General features: G+C 39.8%; 1 pseudogene; it reads right to left on the bottom strand.

Moving 5' to 3' along the window:
• Window positions 1-25,573, bottom strand: part of LOC150039362 (piezo-type mechanosensitive ion channel component 2-like) — a 195,629-nt pseudogene that overhangs the window by 28,224 nt on the left and 141,832 nt on the right.

Raw genomic sequence — 25,573 nt, forward strand, 5'->3', positions numbered from 1 at the left:
TTATAATAACAATAAAGAATACAAATTGGAATATATACTATTTTAAAACTTGAGTTTGGGCATGTAGCCCAGACAAAAATGTGTACATGTAACAGCAACAGATATATCTATAACAATTATCTTTCCATGCTAAAAAATATAAATCTGTTTGCATCCATAGATAATTGTGGAGTAGAAAAAATAACAGGCTGAATCAGAGAAGCTAAAATATTGCAATTGACTAATAGTTAAAAAACAAGTCCTTTAGGGTAAAAGGAACAATTATTTTTAAACCGTTTCTCCCAGACATTTTGATTTTGATTTCCAGTTTCTATTTGGGGTTTTGGTTTTGACTGAATAGTCTCAATCCCCCTTGCCCCATTTCATCTGGAAATGGAGAAATGTCACCCTAGCCTTTAGCATCTTCCTTAGCCCTGAGATATAACTCGTGATGACAGTTCCAGTCTGCACTTTCTCATCTCAGCACGTACTAGAGGAGACAATGGAAGTGTCTCAGATTTTCCCAGGCTCACATCATGTATCTAGTGGGTTAGTCCCTTATCTATTTGTGTTTGGCTAGAATTGAGCCCAGGAACTGGCCTAGAATAGGTCAAAATTTATGAAAACAAAAGTAAATATACAGATATCCTCAGGGATAACATTCTGAGCTAGCAGAAGACTACGACGTACAATTTTTCAGTCAGCTAATCATCCTAGGTCATACCCATTTTTCCTTCAAAGGCATTGCTCTGTAACTGCTCAATAACTCCCTCTTGTCTTTGAAATATCTGGCTAGAGAAGCACATAGCATCTGGTAAGATGCTAAGGTACAGCTTGAGTGCTGCGGCAGAGCCTGCCTCTATCCGCATGGAGTCCAGCTGCATGGAGGTCAGTGCCTAGGTCTGCTGCAAAGTCCAGAGAAAATAGAAACAAGCTAACAGTACGAAAGCTTTTTTGGAACCATTGTCAGCAGAAACATTTAAGGAAAGCAGTAGAAGGCAGAAAGGAGCAGGGTAGATTCTTGATGAAGCAACTGTTTTGGAGGCCTGACCCAAGAGTAATTTAGAGGTTGGGAAGGGGCTACTGTGCTTTACTTCAAGCTTGGAAATCTCACCACTGAGCCTGTGAATTGTACTCAACATCACCGCCTGCTTTTCATTACAGGGTCAAGGAACGAGGTTCTTTCAACACTGCAGTGTGGGAATACATCACCTGTAGGGCCAGGGGCACGAGGCACCTTTTTGGCTTTCATTTTTCACTCATCCTCATCTCAGGTGTGATGCCACTGACTGCATTTACCTGGGGCAAGAAAACCCACATTTTGGGAAGTGCAGTACCTGGAGATACTGTCATGGGAATCTAAGCTATCCATTCTGCGGGCTGCCTGTGCCTCCGAGGTGGCTCCCGGGTGCTCGTCAGTGGTGTCCAGTCCTGACTCTCTGGAGAGGTTCATGATGTGGTTCTGGTAGTACATGTGGATGCTTTCCCGGGTTGGCACATTGCCCTGTGGAGAAAGGGGGGTGTCACCATCATTCCTGGGGACCACTCTATACCAGATCAGCAATGCTCAGTACTTACACATAGCTGGCCTAAATACACCCTGTTAGGGAAGATGAGCATTAATGCCACTCAGTATCACTAGATAATTCTAAAGAGGAAGCCTTTTGTTCAAGGGTGATGATGTCTCTGTCATAGTGCTTTTCCAGAAACAGGCTACTATTTCTGAATAGAATTTATAAGCTGTTCATGACTATGGTATACTTTATTGTTGCTATACTCATCTGAATTTTTCCAAAGATTAATTGAAGTTCTTTATAGGCTACAGCAAAGTCTATATATCTGTGAACTCTGAGGAGGGGAGAAGGGAGAATGAATAATCTATGTGTAGAAGGTGCTCATGACCTGTAGGCAAGTTTTGTAGCTCATTATGTCTATACAACTATTCCAAAACCAAGAAGAAAGGAGTTGAAATGTTTGGCAACAAGCTCAAATAATCATGGCCACAGTATTACCTTCTTAATCTCTCTGGTCAGCATACACCTCTCAATCCTCAGCACAGTTGATATGTCAATGTGCTCTCTTGAAATGGAGTTAAGCCAGGTGGTGAAACTATCCACAGTTGCCAGGAACAGGACCCAGGTGAACTTCAGAATATTAAATATCCTCTTGATGATGTTATCTAGGAGAAACACAGTACCACAAGTGATTTTGGTGTCATGCAGGGCTGTACATTATTTTTTTCCAGTCTTGGGACTTGATCTCAGGATCTGGGCACTGTCCTTGGGCTTTCTCAAGGCTAGCACTCTACTATTTGAGCCACAGCATCACTTCTGGCTTTTTCTGTGCATGTACTAAGGAATTGAACCCAGGGCTTTGTGCATGCTAAGTAAGCACTCTACCACTAGGCCACATCCCAGGCCATTCTCCTTTTTTCATGAAGAGTTCATTACATGGATAAAAGGCTATGTATATATATATATGTATATACATATATAGGTATATATATATTATATGGTTGCTGTTGTTGTTGAATGCTCTACCTTCACCTGAGTTGGGCTTGCCACAAAATTCTGCACCTGGGATTGATTTCTCCTACCAATCAAAGCTTTGGGAGTCCTGCTACAGGTGGGTTTTCATCCTATTCTGTGGCTGTGACTGGGGAATAAGGAGCTGTCACATGGTAGCACTGTTCAGAGTACAAACATATTCCCCAAGTATTGACAAAGCAAATAAGCCACCCCCAGCATGCTAAGAAATTTATATATGAGCTCTTGACTTCTGAGGAAAGTCTGAGATGTTTCCACAGCTATCAGGACCTTATTCTTTCAAGTATTAATTTTTTAAGAAGGAAGGAAATCTTGTCACTTACAACCACATGGATGAACATGAAGGACCTTAAATGAAATAAGTTGAATGGTGATAAATAAATGCTGAATGATCTCATTCACATATGGAACCTAAGCTAGTCAAGCTCACGGGGTAGAATTGAATCCTGGGAAAGGCGGAAATGGGAAAGGAATCAAGTAGCTCAAAGAGTACACACCTGTACTTACGCAGATTGGCCGTGTGGTACATATGCATCCGTAATTAGTAATAAAACAGAGTGCTGCAAATTTACTAATGAGTAGACTGTATGTGCTCACACGAAAAGTTAACTCAAGCTGTGCACAGTGGCTCACGCCTGTAATCCTAGCCTTTCAGGAGGCTGAGATCAGAGGATGGTAGTTCAAAGCTGGCCCCGAGCACTAAAGTCCCTGAGACTCTTATCTCCAATTAACCACTAGAAAATTGGAAGAGGGGCTGTGTCTCCAGGGTAGGGCGATAGCCTTGAGCTGAAGAGCTCAGGGACAGCGCCCAGGCCCAGAGTACAAGCCTCATGACTGACAAATGAAAAAAAAAAGTTGAGTCTGGGGTGATGGTTAGAGTTACTTGCTAGACTGTAGCAATCACTTCAGTATACATAGGGTATGGAAATAGTATGTCACATGCTTTAAATATGGAATCAAAATGAGGGAGGGTCTTCCAGGAGCTGCATTTTAGGAAGCTGGAAGAGAGTTTCCTTTGTTAGGCAAAGAAGGGAAATGAGGTCCTAGCAGATGCCACAGAAGAACAATTCTGAGGAAGAAGCCAAGAATGCTTAAATTTCTCTCCCCACCCCTGCTGCCTTAAAAAGACCTTGGCCAATGCAAGTGGTAACAACCCAAGTGTAGTTGGGCCTACAGATGCTTCACGTAGACACAAAAGGGAATGTAAATTAGGGTTAAATTCACCAGTTTGCGGGCTGGGAGTTTGGCCTAGTGGTTAAAGTGCTTGCCTAGCATGCACAAAGACCCGGGTTCGATTCCTTAGTACCACATACATACAAAAAAAAAGCTGGAAGTGGTGCTGAGGCTCATGTGGTAGATCTCTAGCCTTGAGAAAGTCCAAGGACAGTGCTCAGGCCTGAGCCAAAGCCCAAATTCACCAGTTTGCTTTAGCAGCTTCTTAAGTTTTGAGAACTTAGATTTTTCTACTATGTATAATTACTTCTTTCAAGTGGTATTTGTTATTGGCCATAAAACATTTGATCACTTTAGTCCCTTTTTCATCACTTGTTCAACAATAATTTACAGTGTGTACTACAAGACAAATGTCCCCATTTTACCAGAAGTAGCAAAAATAAACACAATGATGACATTACAGTTTTGCTTTGCTAGAGGTGATGTTAAAGCAGACTCAAGAGCTGAGGTAGCAACAAGAATTAGAAATGGGAAGGAGAGGACTTTAAAAAAAATTAACTGGGGCCTGGAGTTTGGCCTAGTGGTAGAGTGCTTGCTCAGCATGCATAAATACCCACGTTCAATTCCTTAGTACCACATACATAGGGGAAAAAAAAAGCTGGAAGTGGTGCTGAGGCTCAAGTGATAGTGCTCTAGCTTTGAGAAAGTCCAAGGACAGTGTTCAGGCCCTGAGCTCAAGACCAGGACTGGCAATAAAAAAAAATAACTTTTGAGTCCCAGAGCAGCAGAGGTAGTGATGAAGAACTCAGATTCTGGATTCAAACTGCTAGAATAGAAACCTCAGCTGCAAACTGCTAGAATACAAACCTCAGCTGCATTTTCCTGTGCTGTGTAGTGATTCAAGTGGTAGAGCACATGCTACCAAGTGATTAGCCCCAAGTTCAAATCCCAGTAAAACCACAAAAAGAAAGCACGTTTCTTTATGTCTCAGTTCCTTCTTCATTAAATGTGGGTAAGAGTTTTTGTTGTTGTTGTTGTTTTATTTAGTTTTGTCAGTTGTGGGACTTGAACTCTGGGCATGGGTGCATCCCTGAGCTCTTTGGTTCAAGGTTAGCACTCTATATTATGAGCCACAATGCCACTTCCAGTTTTCTGGTGGTTAATTGGAGATAAGAGTCTCATAGACTTTTGTTCCCAGGCTCACTTTGAACTGTGATTCTCAGGTCTCAGCCTCCTGAGTAGCTAGGATTACCAGCATGAGCCATTGATACCCAGTCAATTTTAAAGGAGTTAAACAAGTTACTATGGCAATAGAACTTGGAAAAGTGCCTGTCAAACAAGATTGCAATTTGAAATGCTGGAAAAAGTTGTATAAAGCTTTATGTCAATAATATGATGCCTAGCTCTGCAAACATTCACATTCAATTATGTGGTAATGCAGCCTGGGAGTAATGGAAGTAAGGAGGCCTGAATTAGAAAATGGAGGCTTTGGAAGCTTAGTATTTGCCTGAGGAGTAGGAGACAATCTTAGGACAATCCTGTCTGCTAAGTACTGTGTGCAGTCGTTTTGAAGCTCAAGATGGAGAGATTTACATGTTTTCTGCCCTACTCAGCATATTCATTCATAGATTTTTTTTGTTTTCTGTGTGTGTGTGTGTGTGTGTGTGTGTGTGTGTGTGTGTGTGTGTGTGTTTGGTCAATTGTGGAACTTGACCTACCTATGAGCCCTGGGTGCTATCCCTGAGTTCTTCAGCTCAAGGCTAGTGCTCTACCACTTGAGCCACAGCACCACTTTTGGATTTTTCTGTGTATGTGGTACCAAGGAATTGAACCCAGGGCTTCATGCATGCTAGGCAAACATTCTACCCATAGGCCACACTCCAAGCCCAGATTTTGTTTTTGCGTTTATTCTTTCCATCCTGCATGGAGAAACCATCCTCCCTGGCAGAGAACTACCAGAGTGGTGTTGTGACTGCACCAAAGCTGAACACAACAGGTTTCTACCCATCTCTATTTCTTAGGATCCAGAGCAAGTCACTCTTACGAGGTCTTGGTTCTCCTCTCAAAAGGAATGGGTTGCTCTGAAGCTTCTGGAGCATTTAGATTCTCCCTAGTCCTATTCATCAGACATTCACTTTCTTCTTTCTGCATTTACTCTATCATTTATAGTATATGTTAGGTAGAAGAGAGAATAGTGAATGCTACCAACATAAAGAAATGATTAATTTGTCAGGTTATAGATGTGTTCATTGCTCTGATATCGTCATCATACTTTTATAAATATGTATCTAAATATCACACTGTGCCACATAAATATGATTATTGTGATCAATGAGAAAAGCAAACTAAAAAAGATTATGCAAAGAAAAGGAAACAGAAAAGTTAATAGCCAGTGTGTGTGTGTGTGTGTGTGTGTGTGTGTGTGTGTGTATGTGTGTGTGTGTGTGTGTGTGTGTGCCTTTATTCTACTGCTTTCTGTGAGGCATAGCACTTGTTTCTGAAACTCCTTTTATAAGTATTTACAGGAAAAGTTTTATAAACAGACAGCATTTTTACTCAGTGGTGCAGAGGTCAGCTCTGCTCTCAGAATCACTGCTCAGTCTTAAGAGAGATGAGTTGCTGGAGCTCGCTGATTATTTTGCTTCAGTCCAGAAACTCGGGGATTTACTCCAGGTAAGGCAGCCTTCCATTCTCTGCCATCTGGCCAAGAATCAGCTTCAAATTTCTTTATCTTTGCCTTTACTTTCTTACCTGGTCCATCAGATTTCTTCTTGACTGGTTCATCTTCACGATCTTCCCATTCCACTGGGCCTGTCAAGTGAGTTCAACAAAGATGAAATCGCTATGATATACAAACCTTTAGCCTAATTTTGATTATGTTCTAAAAAACTAAGTGCCAGTGATTTTTTATAGAGATTCCCTTCTTGAACACTTGTTTGTTAAACATGCCATTTGAAATATGATGTAAAAATCAATGTTAATAAATTCTTTAATAAAGAAGATGAAATTGATTCCTTTTACACCAGTACAATGCTGGTACTACTGTTATTGTTAATCTTGGTAAGCTTCTCTGCCCCTCTCTGCCATTTTTAATATTTTTCTCTTAGTAATTCTCTCCTCTGGTCATCACCATGAGATTTCAGGAAGGACACCAACAATTCATAAACATCTTGGGACAATAGCAGAAGCTGTCTCTCAGACAACTGAAGCCTTCTTATTGTGACCCGACACTACCCAACATCCTGGGAAACAAACCAACCATTAACCTGAGCACACCTTTGGCCAGGATCATTTAATCACATGTCTGGCCCCATCTTCCCTAACATGTATACAAATACCCCAGGGCCAGTTTCAGTGTCACTTGGCTTCCTTAGCCTTCCTTTTTCTTTTTCTTTTCTTTTTTTTTTTGCCAGTCCTGGGCTTGAGCTCAGGGACTGAGCACTGTCCTTGGACTTTCTCAAGGCTAGAGCTCTACCACTTGAGTCTCAGCACCACTTCTGGCTTTTTTCGATGTATGTGGTACAGAGGAATCAAACCCGGGTCTTTGTGCATGCTCGGCAAGCACTCTACCACTAGGCCAAACTCCCCACCCCAGCCTTCTTTTTTCTGTAAACCATCAAACTCCTCTCTGTAATCCGAGTGTAGAGACAGGAATAGATGGCGCAGTCCACTTTGACTGGAAATTCTGAACTGGGGCTTTTCGCCCAAAACTCCATTTTCAAACATTTTTAAAAAGCAGTGATGTCCTTGGAATACAGAGGTACAGGAAATGCATTTTTCTTGACCTAACACGTGTAGGGATATACGTAGACTTCCCACATTTGAGAACGTGCTCTGTTAGAAGTGTGTGTTCTTAACTTTTGCTATACTTTTAACACACATGCATGCACATACATGAACATGTATGTGCGCTACATACACACATATACACAAAACAAAGGATATCTACTATCACTCGTTCAATGTGGATAAAAAAATCTAGACATAATCTTTTTGTTCACATAAAAAAGATTGTCTAGATACAATCTTTTTGAAATAATGGAAACAATTATGCAGTATATATTATGGAGCCTTTTGAACTATTAAAATGACAGTTTCACAGTCAGAACATTGTTTTGATGTATTGTTCGTGAAAATTCAGTAATTTGTGCAGTATCAACTCATTTTTGAGAAACTAATAAAGGAAGTATATACATGTGGGGAAGTGAGGATTTGTGGGCATAGAGGCCGGGCCCCAAGGCATGGGTTGGGGCGGATTGTGCCCTGCTTTATTACCACTTGTGTACTACTTTCAAGTGTGCATCAACTTTATCTTTTCAAACAAATAAAGTACCTTAAAATGAATGCTGCCAGATGATATCAGGGAGAAGAAAGGTTAAAAGAAAGAAGGGTTTGGGCTTGAAGAAATTTTTACTTTTCACCTTTTCTCTTTCACTACTTTTTAATTGGATAAGGAATGAATGATCACACTCCCTTTGTAAAGCATAAAGCTAGAGGAGATGAGGCTAAGGCTCCCTCACTCACAAGGGTTATGTTATCCATAAAAAAAGTGCAGAATTCTTTGTGATATTTCTCTTGCATTTAGACACTGTTTTCTGCACCCATGAAAGTGCAAAGTATGGTCTGTGTTTTTTTTTTTGTTTGTTTCATGAATCATTGCATTAAGTAAATGCCATTTCCAGAGTGATATTTTTCACTTAAAAATATGGCAAGAAACTACTGAACAGTGTTCTGTAATTCATTGGTAACACAATATACACATTTTTCTTCCTTCTAGAGACACATGAAGAACATTTCCAAATTGCTGTTTTTAACAAATAATACTTGATAGATACGATTTTTCCCAATGGATATTCTTAAATATATGATTCACAGATACAAATTTTGCTGAAGTCAAGGCACACATCTGAGAATGGGACTGATTCATTCTCCATAATGTTCACTTGGTTCTTCCATATAAACTCCTTCCTAACACTTCTCCACGTGTGAGCATATATCACCAACTCCCGAACCGTGACACATGAAATGCTCAGGCTCTTGCAAATCCAGTAGGTAAGCCACAATGTTCAAAACAACATAAACAACACTGAAAATCACTATGTGACATTTCGTTTGTTTCTTATATTACTATTGAAGCTGATCACCTTTGTAACACCTTTGTTTACAGGTCTGTGAATTATTTTGTATGTATTCCTTTACTGGGTTAATAAAATCAACATCTGTTGATTGTAGGCATTCTTAACATATCCTGAAGACTAATCCTTTTGGTCAGATAGCTTTTTATTTTTTTTTAAGCCCTGGGCTTAAGCTCAGGGCCTGAGCACTGTCCTTGGATTTTTTTAAGACTAGAGCTCTACCACTTGAGCCTCAGCACCACTTCTGGCTTTTTTTCTATGTATGTGGTACCGAGGAATCGAACCTGGGTCTTCGTGCATGCTAGGCAAGCACTCTACCACTAGGCCAAACTCCTGGCCCTGGTCAGATAGCTTTTAATGGCTATTTTTATTTCATCTTAAAGCAAATGTATTTTTTTTTGCCAGTCCTGGGCTTGAGCTTAGGGCTTGAGCACTGTCCTTGGACTTTCTCAAGGCTAGAACTCTACCACTTGAGCCTCAGCACCACTTCCGGCTTTTTCTATATATGTGGTACCAAGCAATGGAACCCGGGTCTTCATGCATGCTAGGCAAGCACTTTAACCACTAGGCCAAACTCCCGGCCCTAGCAAATGTATTTTTATTTCTAACATTCAGAGTGTCTGAACCAAGCCAGATATGGGATGTTAGTATACTTAGAGGGGAACACTTATTTTAAGGCTCTGCTTTTACTGAGTCCCGTCTTGGGAGGCTATGGCAGCTCAAGTGCGCATGTGTATATGTGTATATGCACACATACACAGACACAGAAACACACATGCTGATACTGGACTTACTCAGAACCTGGGTGCTATCATCTAGATTTTTCAACTCAAGGCTGGTGCTCTGCCACTTGAGCCACACCTTCTGGATTTTTGATAGTTAAGTGAGATGATTTTTGATAGTGAGTTTCATGGACTTTTTTTTTCTCGTGGACTTTTCTGTCCTACTGGTTTCAAACCAAGATCCTCAGATCTCAGCTGAGTAGCTAGGATTATAGGCAAGTAGTACCTGTTTACTTGCCATTTTGGATGGAACTGACTACGTTTTGTCTTTTTCGTTGACTATTCACAAAAAAGCACTCCTTAACTTAATCGTCAGGCATTGTCTTGTATCTCTTTTTGATAATTTAATGTCATCTAAATCTTAAGTTTATCTTTCTAGTTTCTTCAGGTTAATTTTGATCTTTTCTCCCCATTTTATTGTTTTTCATTTTGTTGTTTTTGTTTTGGTCCCGGGGCTTGAACTCAGGACCTGGGTAGTCCCTGAGCTTTTTTGTTCAAAGCTAGAGACACTAGAGACACAGGTCTATTTCTCTCTCTCTCCCCCCCCACTCTCTCTCTCTCTCTCTCTCTCTCTCTCTCTCTCTGTGTCTCTCTCTCCCTCCCCCTCTCTCCCTCCCTCTCTCTCCCTCCCTCCCTCCCCCCCTCTGTCTGTCTCTGTGTATCTATGTGTGTTTAATTCAAAGCCTGCTTAGGCTGGCTTTGAGGCATGATTCTTAGATTCTTAGATCTCAGCTCCTGAGTAGTAAGGATTTCACAAATTAATGGTCAGCTATGAGAAATTAAGGACAATAAAGCTCTCTGTCCATCCCCTATAGAGCTCAAAGAACAGGCCATGAGACTCTTCTTTGTGTGCTTTCCCTCTCCTTGAGGCCACAGGAATGGACATACTAGTTGTAAACGATGCCCTGTTCAGCACTCACCCTCCCCAGATCCTTTAAGCCTCCGCTTTAGTTCTTCTCTTTCAGACTTCTTTTTCTCTTTCCGCCTCTGCCACAGTGCTGTTTTAGGATCTGTGATCCAGGCTTGATAAACAAACTGAGAGAAGAAATTTCAATTATGTTCTGACCTTCTACTAATCTGAAAAGAAAGAAGACCTACACCATACTTCCTAGCTTTAAGAAATACTACTTTTTCTCCCAGTATAAACTAAACATCCCTGTATATGTTGAGCTGATCGTGGCTGTTATGTTATTATTTTTTTAATCATGAGATATATATGAAAACAGATACCACGGGAATGTATTTTGTTTGGTGTCACAAATGATCCTGACATAAACTTTTAGTATATACAAACTGTCAGGTCTCCCAGATACCTTGCCACTTATTTTGCTCAATTATGGATATTCTCTTTGCACTACACAACATGAAATAAACAGAATGTCTCACTCAGCTTATTAGTTTTTCCATTCAAAAACCAACATCTTCTTTACTTTGAGAATAAAGGTTTTCACATTCGATACTCTCCTTGGTGAGTAATAGCTATTACCAGCAAGTTGAAAATGAGTTTTGTGGATTGATTAGTCTCTTGGGAGGAGAAATATTGTGGCATTGCCATTAGTTAGTTATTCCAGGACAGTACGGAAAGAAAACTGTGGTGCTTGGGTTGCAATCAAGAGCAGAAGACAGTTGCATCAATATCTTAGGACAAGTAGTCAGGAAAGAGGGTGTTCTGTACAGCCCACCCACCAAGGCATGCAGAAGAAACAAAAGAAAACAGGACAAACAAACAAGCCAAGCACGCATGCAGCATGCATTTCAAACACTTGGGTCTCAGGGAAGCTGGCTTTTCCATTATAATGATGAGATTGAAGAAATATTATCAGGTTCTTATGACTTAGACACTATCATTTTGCCCTATGCTAGTAACATGGTTGAAAACTTTGAAAAACACAGGAAAGCCAACAACTGGCATTGTAATATCAGTAGAAGACAGACTGAACTTTTTCCATAGACAGAAGTGAAGAGGTCATAAGGGAATTAGAAATTTCTCACTAGTAGAAATCTAAATTGTATGGGAAGGCTACTCAAATTACCCAAATAGTATTTCTGGATAATCAAGCCAGGAAGCAAACAATTATTCTACTTCATGTGAAAAATGTATGGAAATGAGAAGATAAACTGTGATGTGAAGGAATATAGAAAGAAAGTTATGGCAGAAGTTTACTGAACATGTTAGTTGGGAATTCTATCAAGGATATCTCTCAGGTTTAAGACTTTTAAAACGCAAACTTGTTTCAGCACAGTAACAGTTGTGTTGAAAGGATGTGAATGATTATACATAAAACATTTGCAGGCTTTACTTATCTCTTTAGAAGCATATATTTCTAGGAGATAGATAGGAAACTGTTTTTTTTTTATTTTATCCAGAGCAGTTTCAGAATGAAGTAACTTTGGTTAAACTGAAAACTCATTTCTGTTACATTATTGACTAACTCTTTAGATCATTATTACAACTCTTATTTTTAGAAATAAAAACTGAAAAAGTTTGTTTCTACATATAATTTAAAAAAATTATTGTAAAGGGATGAGCAGAGGGTTTACAGTTACGTAAGTCGGGTAATGAGTACATTTCTTTTTGAACAGTTGCTTCCCCTCCCTCATTTTCTCCCAGTTTTTCCCTCTTTCCCCTTCCCCTACAAATTGTAGATTTCATTTCCAACATAGTTTCTAGTGTCACTGCTGAATTAGTTCACTTTTTTTGTACTACCAGGTTTGTAGTTCCCCTTTACCTCCTCAAGAATTGAAACAAGAGTTTTTTTTATTATTCTATTTGGGAAGTTTATTGTTATTTTCTGTTGTTTCCCCTTTTGTCACTGTTTTACTTTCTGGACCCTTTGTCTTGTATGTAAGTTCATCAGCAGATAATTTTCCTAAATGGTTTTTTTTTAATAAAACAGCCTGGCTATCAAAAAATTGCAGGCTTAAGAACATCTGGTGATATTTCCTTTAAACCAAGGCCATTGTAATGTTTTCAAATCCTCGAAATAGAAAACAAGAACGTAATTAGGATTTGTGAACACATTAGACACACAAGTTGGAGGAAATATTTTGCTCTGAAGAAAAAGCCAGCAACTGTGAGGGAGAGGGGAATTCCAGGGAGGATGGTTTAAGGATAGAGTTACAGGGAACGTCTGGTTAACATCTTGACATTTGATTTCTGAGCGCCTGAAACCTTCCAATATGGTCTCCCTGAGGTGAATATTTAGATTTAGAGAATGCAGATCTAGAGGGAGCAGTTAATACCTTATTTGTAGGAAACCTTTCTTCAGGTTAGCAATTTGAAAACCAACTATGTTACAGTTCCAGGAGCTTTTGAAGGTTAGGTTTTGCTGTTGTCTGACTATTTTCAAAGACTGATAAACAGAGGCAGGGAAGGGTTCCAATCTTTAGTTGAGTGACATTTACTGAACTTCCTAATTATTACCTGGCAACTCTAGGTCTTACCCAACCTGACAAGTTCATCTGGAGAGCTAGAGTGGGGATGAAGGACATCAAGAGGTTTTACGGGGGGTCAGATGGTGCCAGGGGGAGCCAGGTTCTCACAACGCTACCTGGGAGCTTCAAGATTCATGAATATGTGAAAGTGCCCCTGATTTCAGTTTAATTTTTTGCCAGTCCTGGGGCATGAACTCAGGGCCTAGGCACTGTCCTAGAGCATTCGCAAGGCAAGCACTCTACCACTTGAACCACAGGACCACTTCCAACCTTTTCTGTGTAATGCTTTCAAGGAATCAAACCCATCCTAGGCTAGCACTCTACTGCTAGGTCACACTTTTGGCTCTAATTTAAATTATTTTTTGGTGGGTCATAGGGCTTGAACTCGGCCTGGGCACTGCCCCTGAGCTCTTCAGCTCAAGGCTACCACCCTACACTTGAGCCTGCCACACTTGGAGGTTAATTGGAGATGAGTCTCAGGTCCTTTTGTGCCCAGGCTGGCTTTGAACCTTGATCCTCAGATCTCAGCCTCCTGAGTAGCTAAGATTACAGACATGAGGCACAGTGTCTGGCTTCTAGTTTAAATTTTTATCCTAAATGATTTCATCTTAAATCTTATCCATTTTCTTGGGGGGGGAAGTATTCATTTTCACTGAAAAATGATGAAGCAAAAGTATATTTATTCTTTAAAACTTTAGTCTTTACATTTATTCTTTAAAACTTTAGTCTTTACATTTATTCTTTAAAACTTTAGTCTTTACAGAAATTGGTGATATTTCCTAGTTTGTCTTTTAATACAAATGTGATCAGCACCTTCTTTATCAAAATCATCATTCTTTAGATGATTGTCTTAGTACTAAGAAAGGGGATAGTTATGCAGAATCTTCTCATTTTCAACTATGGATTAGAGAATCCTAGAAGTGGTTTCAGGTGGGAAAAGGAGGCCCACAGGAACCAAAGCAATGACTTTTCAATTGTGGCCCATCTCTGGGGTTTAAATCCGGAAGGGCTGGATGTGGCTACTCCTGAATCAGATCAGCCATTTCAAGATGCGAGGTGCACTGGTCTGTGTCACTACTCTCATCTCTTGCTTAACACGTAGGAGCATAAAGATCGAAAGTTTTTAGAAGAAACTCTTTTGGAGTTTTCAGAGGATAAGTATCTGATAAAATTAGAAGCAGAGTTATATATGTTATTCTTTTATTTTCAATAATTAAGTGACTATAGTTCAGGAAGCTGAATAACTTCTATTGTGCATCAATCAGATGAATCAACAGTTTTTTTTAACACTTTATTCTAAGGTGCATGGATATTAGGGCTATTGAGACTGTTCCTAGCTGAGCAATCTACAGTCAAGAAATACTGAACTCAAGACCTGGACAGTCAGTGCCAATTAGGGAAGATGGAGAGCAATCAGAAGCCAGGAAGGAGTTGGAACCAAAGGAGTCTTTTATTAGGTTACTCATGTTTTTTTTTTTACCAGCTTTCTGAGAAAAATTATTATGTTTTACTTATCAGAATTGATGCATGCAATCAGAGGAGACCCTTTAAAAATGAGTTGTAACTTACGCGAAACTATGAGAAGAGAAAGTAGATTTGGATCTGCATTTTTTCTTTCTATTTTTTCAGTAGTCTTTGAGGTCCAATAAGAAATCTGGCTTCTATGAAGTCTTTTTGGAAAGCTTTCCTAATATTTCACAATCTTAGAATTCCTTCACTGCATGATCTATAGAACAGAGAAAATGCAGATCCCGGGATGTTTTTCTAAAGTTCTACAGAGCAGAGAATTACACACTACATGTCAGTAAAATAAGAAATACCTTTGCAGCTCTGATTAAATATTGAAGAATAGTTTTGGGAAGTTTTATGACAGACTTTGGCAAGGCTAAAATGGCTGAGGCAAACTTCCCAATAGCTCTCTACAAAGAAGGACAAAGCAAGAGTAATTAGTAGAAAACAAAACCCCAAACACTAACAATTTAATATATGCTGTCTTATGAGTTTGTCTCTAATAATTAAGAGCGATGATATCCAAATGTGCCAGCCCTAGAAACTAGAATAAAATGTGTTCCACTTGTCAATTAGGAATAAGAAATGAAGTCAGTCATGGTATGTGATCCATACAGAATGAAGATGATCCAGATTCTTTTCTTTGCTGTTTTCTGAGAAGCGCTTACAACAAAACTCAATACAAGAAAAATAAACATGTTGGGTCAGTAGTATTTGGCAGGGCAGCTGCATACATGCACACAAACATGAAACATACACCAAGAAACACACAGGGAAGAGTAGAGCCAGGGAGGCGGTGTCGGGTCAAGGAGTTTCCAGGAAGCATTTAGTTCTCCATCGTCGTGGGGAAGGCATATGAGTGCAAGCTGTCTATTTACAAAGGCCCGGCCAGCAAGCTGATATTGATTTTAACCACCCCGTGGCTTGGTGAATTGGATTTTAGGTGTCCCGTACTCTTAAGAAATGGGAATGAACTGTTCTGGTGCGTGGCCCACTGGAAAGAGAAATATATCACAAGTTTTCATCTCCCACGTGATCTCTGTTGAGGAGCCTGGTCTTCAGTAAGCAAGGACTAAGGGCTCTGTAACTGTTTAGCTGATCAACAGGATCTGAGTTCTGCTGCAAAGCTCAGAAGTGCACTGAAATATTGCCTCAATAGTCTCAAATCTTCAGCACTATAAGTGAAACTGAATTTCATAATCAGCTCCTTCCCATATTGAATTGGGAAGTCCATTCAAGGAATCAAAAGCAAGGCCAAGGATATCTCTTCACCTACTCTTGCAACAACAACAAAATAAAGGGCACTTGGGGAACATATTTTACTGTGTAGGAACATGTTTTGATGACAGGGAATGAAGACTTGCCTGAACACTTGCAAATGCTGCAGTTTAATTAGAAATCAACAATCTCAGATGCCAATCTGCATCATCCGAGAGGCGGGACTTGTACATACATCAGATGTAACCATTAAAGGAGTTCCAGCTATCCAAGGTCATCACTTCCCCGACCCCACCATTACCTGGAACGCTGACTTCCTTGGAGGCTCCTCATCTTCCTTCTTTAATTCTTCCTCTTCTTCTTCTTCACTATCCGTCTCAAACAAATAATAATCTCCACTCCTGACCACTATGTGAAACAAAATATTTACTTATTTCTTGGAAGGGACAGGAGACAATGGGGGCTTATTAATGAAATGCCCCTTCAAGATGTGCAAATGGTCAACAAAAACAAAACAAGGACCACAGTAAGAGACATTAGATGGGAGGAAGGTACAGGAGATGACAAGAGCCTGTCCAGGTTAGGGCCGCCTGGTATGGATCTGACTGAGTACATAGAGTATGTGGCTTTGTTTGGGCCAAATAAGAAGAATGGAATTATCCACTCTGGGTTTTTTCCCCCCCTTGGTTGGAAGTTTTACCTGGCTGAATCTACTCAACTGAGCAACAACCAGTTTTGTTACCGAGATGGGAAACTAATTGATAGTGATTATTTCATAATTCCACGATTTGGATCATTTAGACCAGGCCACAGTGAATGGAAGACCAGACGTCTGTTATAGGTAAGCCAACTGGGTTGACTCAGGACCCAGATCAGTGCCACCAACCTTCTACTTCACTTTACACTTTGTAGACTTGGCTTCTCCACATCACATGTAAGACAACATATATGACAAGACGCTTGAAAGAGTTAAAACAACAACATCAATGACAACAACACCACCACGAGGAGAAAATGACTAGGTAACATTTAAAATGAAAATGGAAACAATGACAACAACAGAAATACTACTACCACTGTGTCAGCTGCTCTACCTATAGCTAGGGGACCAACAGGGATGGCAGAAATGGTCCACAGAGAATTAGCTCTGTCAGGATCCTGGTCAACAAGCCACACCCTGGAGCCTAAGGGAATTCAAGAAAGAATTCTACTGACCGTAAGCTTTAAAGCACAGTGTGCACTGTTTCTGCCTAGCCTCATGCTTTCCCTACAAGAAAATGGTGCCTGTGTCGAGTTGGGAGCAGAGAGAGTGGGGATTGTCCAGAGATTTAAAGATTCAAAAACCCCAATCACAATCAGTTTGCTAGGGATTATGTTTACTAGACAAAGGATTCCCAGTATGTACATTTCTTATGCTACAAGAACTGTACGACCACTACAGGAAAACATTCATATTTTCAAATCATATTTGGGTTTCCAAGGCTGAGGCATCCATCTTTTAGGTGAGAGAATGTGATAGTTGAAGTTATTTTTTGGCCTTACATCTCATAAGGTAATGGAAAACCTTGGCTTGTTTAAAATTAGTTGCTTGGCTGTCACTACACATGGTCAAAAGTCCAATGATTTTGCCCATGATTTTAGATGACTCAGAAGCCTCCATTTCATGAAGATACAGAGTGAATGAATTGGGCCTTATATCCTTGAACAGAAACACTGTAATTTGTTATTGTGATTCTGAAGAACAAACCAGGCCCAGAGTACTGGGTCCAGGCCTGAGGAAATAAATGCAATATAACATAAGGTAAGAATAAGCAAGAACAAATCAAAGTTGTAGCATTACATTTGACATAGAAGAAGACCATGAAAGTAATGCCTTCATGTAAGCCAAGAGACTCACAGGAGAGTGACATGGACTACTGTCACATGGTCATTCAGGAGAAATACAGATTATCATAGGATGGAACATTTTACCCTCATTATAGACATCGAAATCAATCCATAGCTAAGTGTATTCAATCATACCTTCTTCTGTAGCCCTTATGCATATCCATGAGCTCAAGTGATTTTCACCTCAAGCACTGGCTTTTACCATTAAAAATATAAAGAATTTGTCATACAACCAAGTGCTATTAGCACACTAAGACAAAAAGGAAATGTTCTTTTAAAGGTCTCATGACTTTTATAAAATATCATTACAACAAAGCTTAAAAATAAAGAGAATGCTTTCTCATGTCACGTCTGCTGGTAGTAAATGGAAAGCCCCTCCAGGTTTGTTAGTTCATATGGAGGGCCAGCTGCTCACCCAGGCACACACACACACACACACACACACACACACACACACACACACACACACACGTGTATTGCATGGATGCAAATATCATCACTGACTCCTTTAGTGGGACATTAATTTTTAAATCTCACCACTTGCATCCTGAGAAACTTTGCCCTTTATTTCACATGATTAACGATAAAACAAGGCTTGTCATTAATTTAAGTAGTACAGAATTGATATGGGTATGGAAGGTATCATTGAATAGCAATAATGCAATCCCATGTGTGTACAAAGGTATGGAACTAGAGGCTTAGGTACCTGCAAACCATGCTAAAATCTTCACTACTGACCATGGCAACATGGTAACACCACTGACAGACTTATATTAATATTGCAACCATAATAGTCTTTAGTTTGAAAGCCCAACCCTGCCATTCAACAGATCAGAATAAGGGCTTTAAAAAAATTCTTCCAGATCTAAAGGTGAGTTCTGGAACCCATTAAAGACCATAAAAAGTAGAATATGTTTTTCTTTCTTGTGTTCTTCTCAAGCTTGTAAAAGAAAATGTAGTTTGCAGAGAAAATTTAACAGCACAGCTCAGAATGATTCCAAACCATGAATTACACACATTTCTGCATTATTGCACCATCAAGTACTGTAATAAGGCACATTTAGTTTTAATACCAGTCTTCATGAATTTGATATAATGAGGGTGAAATGAGTCATAAAATCTAACATTAATAACCTTCACAGGAAATTCTTTAAACTATTATCAACTTGTAAGGTGATTACCAAAGACCATATCCAATTTCTTTGAAAATACAATGTTTAGATGCAAAAAGGAGGGACAACCAAAGTGATTTACCTCAGCTGAAAAGACAAAGCGTTCAATAGGACATGGTTTTGAAATGGATAGGTCTCACTAACTAGCAGAGGTATTTTAAAAACAGAAAAGTAAGCACAGTTTACTTGTGACTTGACAGGAACAGGCAGTTCTCTCAGTCTGTTACCATAATGGTAGCTGACTATTGTGCCAATAAACAGTAAATGGAAAAATTACACTTGTTTTCAACTTGTTAGTCTTTTGACCTGGGCAGAAAATTAAATAAAACTCTTTAGAACTCACTTTTCATCATAATGTTAAAATTCAATATTGAGGATTAAATTTTATTCTATCTAGATATACTAAGCCATATTTCAAACATTTTTTTCATTATCCTACTTGCTGATTGTGGAAAATGACTACTGGGAGAGGAGAGGTCCAAACCAGATCTAGGTGATACCAAAATTAGGTAAGGGAAAGATTAGCACTGATTTGATTTTCTACTAATAGGGTCTTTCCCACCGCTGCATGAGGTCATGCGCTTTGGTGACATTCCTTGTCTGATGAGACTAGCTAGCCACAATTACATAGATGTGGCATATGATAAAAAAAAGACTGAAGATATGGCAAATAATTTTTAAAATAATGATTATTCAATATTCTAATATAGTTAAGGAGGGTTTACATTAATTTGGGTCATTCCATTACAAAGCCCTGGCCAACAGTGCCGATTTCTATGCTAAGCAGAACGAATATACCCAGTGAACTCTGTAGTTCATAGTTCATTTTTACAATCAGAAAGGAAATTCACTATATTCTATGTGGCTATCTGGTTATGATTTTCTGTTTTTTGTTGTGAATTGATCAATTCTGAGTGGCAGGTGGTTGTGAGGCTGTGCCACATGCTGGCTGTGTGGTGCAGTTTTATAGCCATTTTGAGACTGGACAGGAGGTGAAGTGAGAAGGTAAATGCTTTCATTGCGAGTCATCCCTCAACTCTATACTTAGTATACTGCCAAAACATAGAATACCAATAAAAATATAAGCTTTTGGAATGAGGGAACAGAAGACTCATGACATCTATATCCAGTTTTTTTTACTGGATTTCTAATCTCAGAATTTAATAAAGGCTTTTAATACATGAGAATTTTTACTTAAAATTCTTAATTTTTATTGTAATGTATAGAGGGGTTATAGTTATATTCACCTGATAGTAGGTGCATTACTTCTCACCACAGCCACCATTTGTATATTTTCATTTGAGAAATTCCTGTTACTGCTGGAGGCCAGCATGGACTGCTTCCCGTGAGGAGTGTGTATATAGGGACTCAATTATACTTATGTACCACTTACACATGTCCTAAGTTTTGATAAAGTGTCACATTGTACTACCATGTCTATCTGAGATCCCCAAAGTCTTATTTGTAATTTTTTTTGCCCTGATTTTCCTAGAATTTTCTTAATTTCCCGTGGGCTTTCCCAACAAGTTAAAACAAAAATATAGGGAAGCATTCCTTTTTGTATGTTTCCTAAGAAAATCAACCATGGAATCCCATCGTGCCCGACCAACCTGGAGGCCAGGATCTGAGAGGCTTTGATGTCTGCTACAACGTGCAGGAAATAGTAGCTCATGAAGACTCGCCTCTGCAGCAGAAGGAAGGCAAAGCAGATGCTGTCCCAGATAATCCCCGCCTCTCCACTGGGCAACTTGCAGGACGAGTCCTCGTTAGCTGTGGGAGTGCAGCAGGGGCAATACAGAAATTAACTCCACTCCCACTACTACTGTGGAAATCTGTGCTTTCCACAGTCCTACGAGTCACGCAGGCACAAGAGCAGCACTCTGCTATCTGGTCTCCCCACAAGCATTTGAGCTCCAATGTCCACATGGACTCACAAGGTGACCCCATCGTGAGCTCTTGACCCTGAGGCACAAGGAAGCCCCCGGAACATTTCTTTCTTCAGGAATCTCCAAAAAGGTTCATGGAAAAATAATGTCCTAATGATAGAGGAAATGCACTGACACAAAAGACAATATCTATTCTAGGACAGAGTTCTCTACCCAACCTGACACTGAGTACAGGATGGGGTGATTGAAGGAGGGATGGCAGGTAGCACATTTTGTCAGGTGGATGGCTTGTGTGCAGTCTGATTCAGCCTGACTGGACACCATTATTCAGAAGAACGTCATGTTGGCATGCACATGAGCATCTGCACACCACAACAGACCATGTGTGATGTATCCTGGGTGTTTGGTGCAAGAAGCAGATGGCAGAAAGAAGTCAATTCCAGGAACCTCTGGGGGTCCTTCCAATGATTTTTCTAAATATGAAGAAGCTCCCTGAGATTCAACAGGAAAGAAGGCCTGGAAGTCTGACTTACTTTGAGGGCCCAAGATATTTCTCGATTTTTACCTCTACATCTCTTTCATCTATATTTGTATGTATGTATGCATGTATATATGTATGAATGTATGCATATATGTATGTATGTGCTATGTACTTACCATCTACCTGTTCTTGAGTCATGAGTCACATCTCCAGCCCATTTGTTTGTTTTTGAGATTAAGTTCTTGCTCACTTCCAATTCTCCATTCCCCTGTCTCTGCCTCTTAAGTAGCTGGGATTTGTAGGCATTTTCCACCATGTCTGTTTTCAAAGTTCTAACTGGAACAACTGTAATTTTGGATAGACATCTGGAATGCTTACTAACCACATCTCAGAAAGCATATGGAGTTACTACTGCATTGCATCCAATCCCCAAATCCTTTGGGGCTTTGGGAGTTTCTAGAAAATGGTCCAGGGACTCTGGGAATGGGGGCTCCTCATACTATGAACAGTCTGTACACAATGCATTGCAGTTCTATAGCTTTTATTTAGGGAGAAATTGAGCTCCGATTTCACATCTTTAATGAATGTACTTAGGCCCTGTTTTTAAAATGAGAACATCTCTGCCTCGCATACTTACGCATTTTATAGCCTTTGACTGTACAGGCCAGGCTAAAGGCTTGGATCAACCAGCAACAATTTTGTACCAGTGTCCCAATGTATCCACATGCTCCTATCTGAAAAACAAATGGGGAGGTCAATTCTCCACCACGGGATCCAAAAAGAAAGTTTGGTTTCTTCTGACCCCAGCACGTGCAGGAATTGACAAAGACCCAGTGACAATGATTACAGAGGGCTGTCCATACCTAAACTAAAAGTCCAGTTACCATGGAGGCTTACTTTAGCTGCTCAGAGAGCAATGTAAATTCTAGAAATTATACCTAATGAATGAAAGGAAGGTCTCCAATGTGATGCCTCTGCAAAAACACTTCTTTTCAAGGAAGAAATTCTCAGCTATTTTGGAAGAAACAAACTCTGAGAATGGATACTCATTGAAATCTAGGACTCTGATTTTGGTACACTTCCTTTCTCACAGGTCTAACAATTAAATCTATGCTGTCCCTCAAGGAGAGCATTCCAGACCTAAGCTGCAGGGTGGAGTTGAAGGAAGGAATGGTAAGCAGGGCTTGGCTTTTGTACCTGTTGGCTGTTTCTGGGATTCAACCAACCTTGGCTAGCAAATATGTGAAAAATCACTGATGGCTCCTTATTGAATCTGTGAAGGTTTCTGTTTGTCATTATTCCTTAAATAATGTAGACAAACAACTACTTGCATATCATTCATGGGTGTCCAAGAAGGACATGGGTGTCTAGTCTTCAGGGGAGACCAAGGAAGTCTTTTGGGGCTTATTTGGCTAATTCTATGGATAAAGGAATCTTTTATTGTTATTACTGTTGCTGATGATGACTAGTAAATATCTGTTTTAAAAAATGAATGTATCAAGACAGTTATGTTAAGTTCCCTGGGAGGTGAATTTTAAATAAGCATTAACTACTGCTGGCCAACACATACAGGTGATGATGATTCACTGTGTGTATAGCTGGGATCCTGTGAGTACTAATCCTTAGACCTCGCTCCTAAAGCGGAGGCTATTTAGCCAGGAATCCCAGACATATTTGTGTGCTACCAAGCTTTTGTTCCTTGTAAGTATCAACTTAAAAGATGGGTTCCAGCCAGGATCAGGTGGCTCATATCTGTAATGCTAGCTCATCAGGAGGCAGAGATCTGATGATGGCCATTCAAAGCCAGAGTAGTCAGAACAGTCTGTGAGACATTTATCTCCAACTGATTTTGCCCTCAATTGATTTGTTTGGCCTTATAGTGAATATCTTTGCTTGAATTGAGTGTTCACTGGTTTTTGACTGACTTTGATTGTGTTCACATCTGATTTGTTTTCTACTTTGTTATGCACCTGTGTAGGTTTTGGCCATGGAAACCATGTATAAGTTCAACACAGTTAGGCAGGGCTTTGAGATTGGAGAGCCTGTAGTATCCACTAGTGCTACAATACAAACTCCAAAGTTGGGCTTTTACATGGGGGGCTTCTGTGTTCTCAGGACTGGATCCATCATACAACAAGGTGAGATCTAGGCTAACTTTTACATTTGTTTTGTTCTTAAAATGTGGCAATCGTTCTCACAGATGATTTTTTTGCCATAATTTTGTTTTTGCCAGTCCTGGGGCTTGAACTCAGGAGCACTGTCCTTGGGCTTTCTCAAGGCTAAAACTCTACCACTTGAGACACTTCTGGCTTTTTCTATGTATGTGCAACTGAGGAATCAAACCCTGGTCTTTGTGCATGCTAGGTAAGCACTCTACAACTAGGCCAAATTCCCAACATCTATTGCCATAATTTTAAAACAGGTATATCTTCCTCTTTAGAAAGTTGGTTCCTTAAGGGTTACAAACTGAGTCCTATTTATCTCTAGCTCTTCACTCAGCAAAGAAGACTATGACAATGGACAGATGAACAAATAGGTGGATGGATGGGTTAGCTTAAACCCCTCATCACGAGCTTGGCTCCAGCGTGGAATGGCTTGTTTTCCTGTCTATACCTTCTTTTTCGATTCTCAATACTTTCCAAGTGTAAATTAATGTGAATGGGGTAAAGTGCTGACCTGCCCAAAGCCGCCTCTACCATCAACTAGACAATTCATCTTTCAACAGACGCGAGGCAAAATAAATTATTCATGTATTTATGACTGCATATGCTTGGCCCTTCTAGACCTCTAAACACAATGCTATACATTATATATCATCTCCCAACTCAAGTCTGCAATAGCTTTTTGCAATTGAATGGTGGATGATCTCATCCCTAAATCCCTAAGTGGGAAAGAAGCAGTGGATCATTACATCATTGCTTTTCTAACTCAGTACCAGTTCCAGCTGTAAGAACCAGGCACAGAGTTGAGAAGCAGCTGAAGCAGCATGAACTCCCTCTGCCTGAGCCATGCTAGAATCAGGATATGAAGGCAGAAGAAGACGGAGCTACGAATACACTTGCTATTGATAGATGGCTTGACTTGGCATGTTTTTTCTTAGGTTTTGCTACTCTTCCATGAGACTGTAGGAACTGACAGTGCCTTTAACTTTGTATCCAGGGTTCTGGATAAGAATATTCTGGGTAAATATTTCAAGGAAAACTAGTTTTGTACTAGAAGGAGACTTTGTCAAAAGAAAAGAAATTAAGGCCCAGATTTAGCAAACTGGCTAGCTTTAATATCTCTTTGGTCCCACATGATAATGTCAAGAATGATTAGATATACAAGGTATCCAGAACAAAGAGGAATGTTAACTCTTCTGTCTTATTTTCATGTATAAGTACCACTGAGTACTTATACTTACACCACTGAGTACTCTGTGTGTGTTTGTATATTTGCATCCAATTTGTGTATGTTGCCTTCTCTTTTGCTCTGCTTCCTTAATAAACTTGTCTCTGCTTCAATGTGTCCAGAAATTCTCCTCAGTGACAACACCACAAGTCTGATACCCAGGTTGGAGACAGTTGTGGACTTTGTCCTCTGGGGATCTCTTTGGTCCAACATAATGCTATTGATGAGCTCATGAAAGGTTCTTAACCAAATATTTGCAGCACCAAATAACTGAAGGGGTGCCCTTGGGGTCTAGAAGATCAGTGCAATAGAATGATCAGTACTATAGAATTACAACTGGGCACTGTAATTCATTTGTCATGGTAAAGAAAGGACACAGGTATTCACTGGCAGAGCAAACAAGATGTCTCTACTCATCTGGATGTCTCTGCTTAGAAGCCATCACAATGTTGAATTCTCTCTAATGTCTACCACACCCAGATATGTAAGATATTTTCTTTTGCCAGTCTTGGGACTTGAACTCAGGGCCTGAGCACTGTCCTTGAGTTTTCTCAAGGCTAGTTCTCTATAACTTGAGCCACACCACCACTTCTGGCTTTTTCTTTTTATGTGGTGCTAAGGAATCGAACCCAGGGCTTTATGCATGCTAGACAAGCACTCTACCACGGACACACTCCCAGTCCCTCTTCATCATTCCCTACCCCACATAACAGTCTATAAAACTGCTCAGTTTATTACACATTCCTATGACTCTTTTTATGGAAGAGCATTTTATTTTCAAATACTATGAGGATTCTGTAAGTCTGATTCAGGTTACTAGAGTCACTTCAAAACCATGCAGTGAGTGATGACAAATTGTTCCTCTGAAGGATAGGATTAATTAGTGAAATACATTTTAGAATTCATTCCTTTGAATACAGATCCCTTTGAAGTATGGCCTTCAAGGAGTGAAAAATGAGTAGAAAGAATTTGGCCTAATC

Source organism: Megascapheus bottae, unplaced genomic scaffold (assembly GCF_031878675.1).
Source record: "Megascapheus bottae isolate mThoBot1 unplaced genomic scaffold, mThoBot2.hap1 HAP1_SCAFFOLD_40, whole genome shotgun sequence".
Taxonomy (NCBI): domain Eukaryota; kingdom Metazoa; phylum Chordata; class Mammalia; order Rodentia; family Geomyidae; genus Megascapheus; species Megascapheus bottae.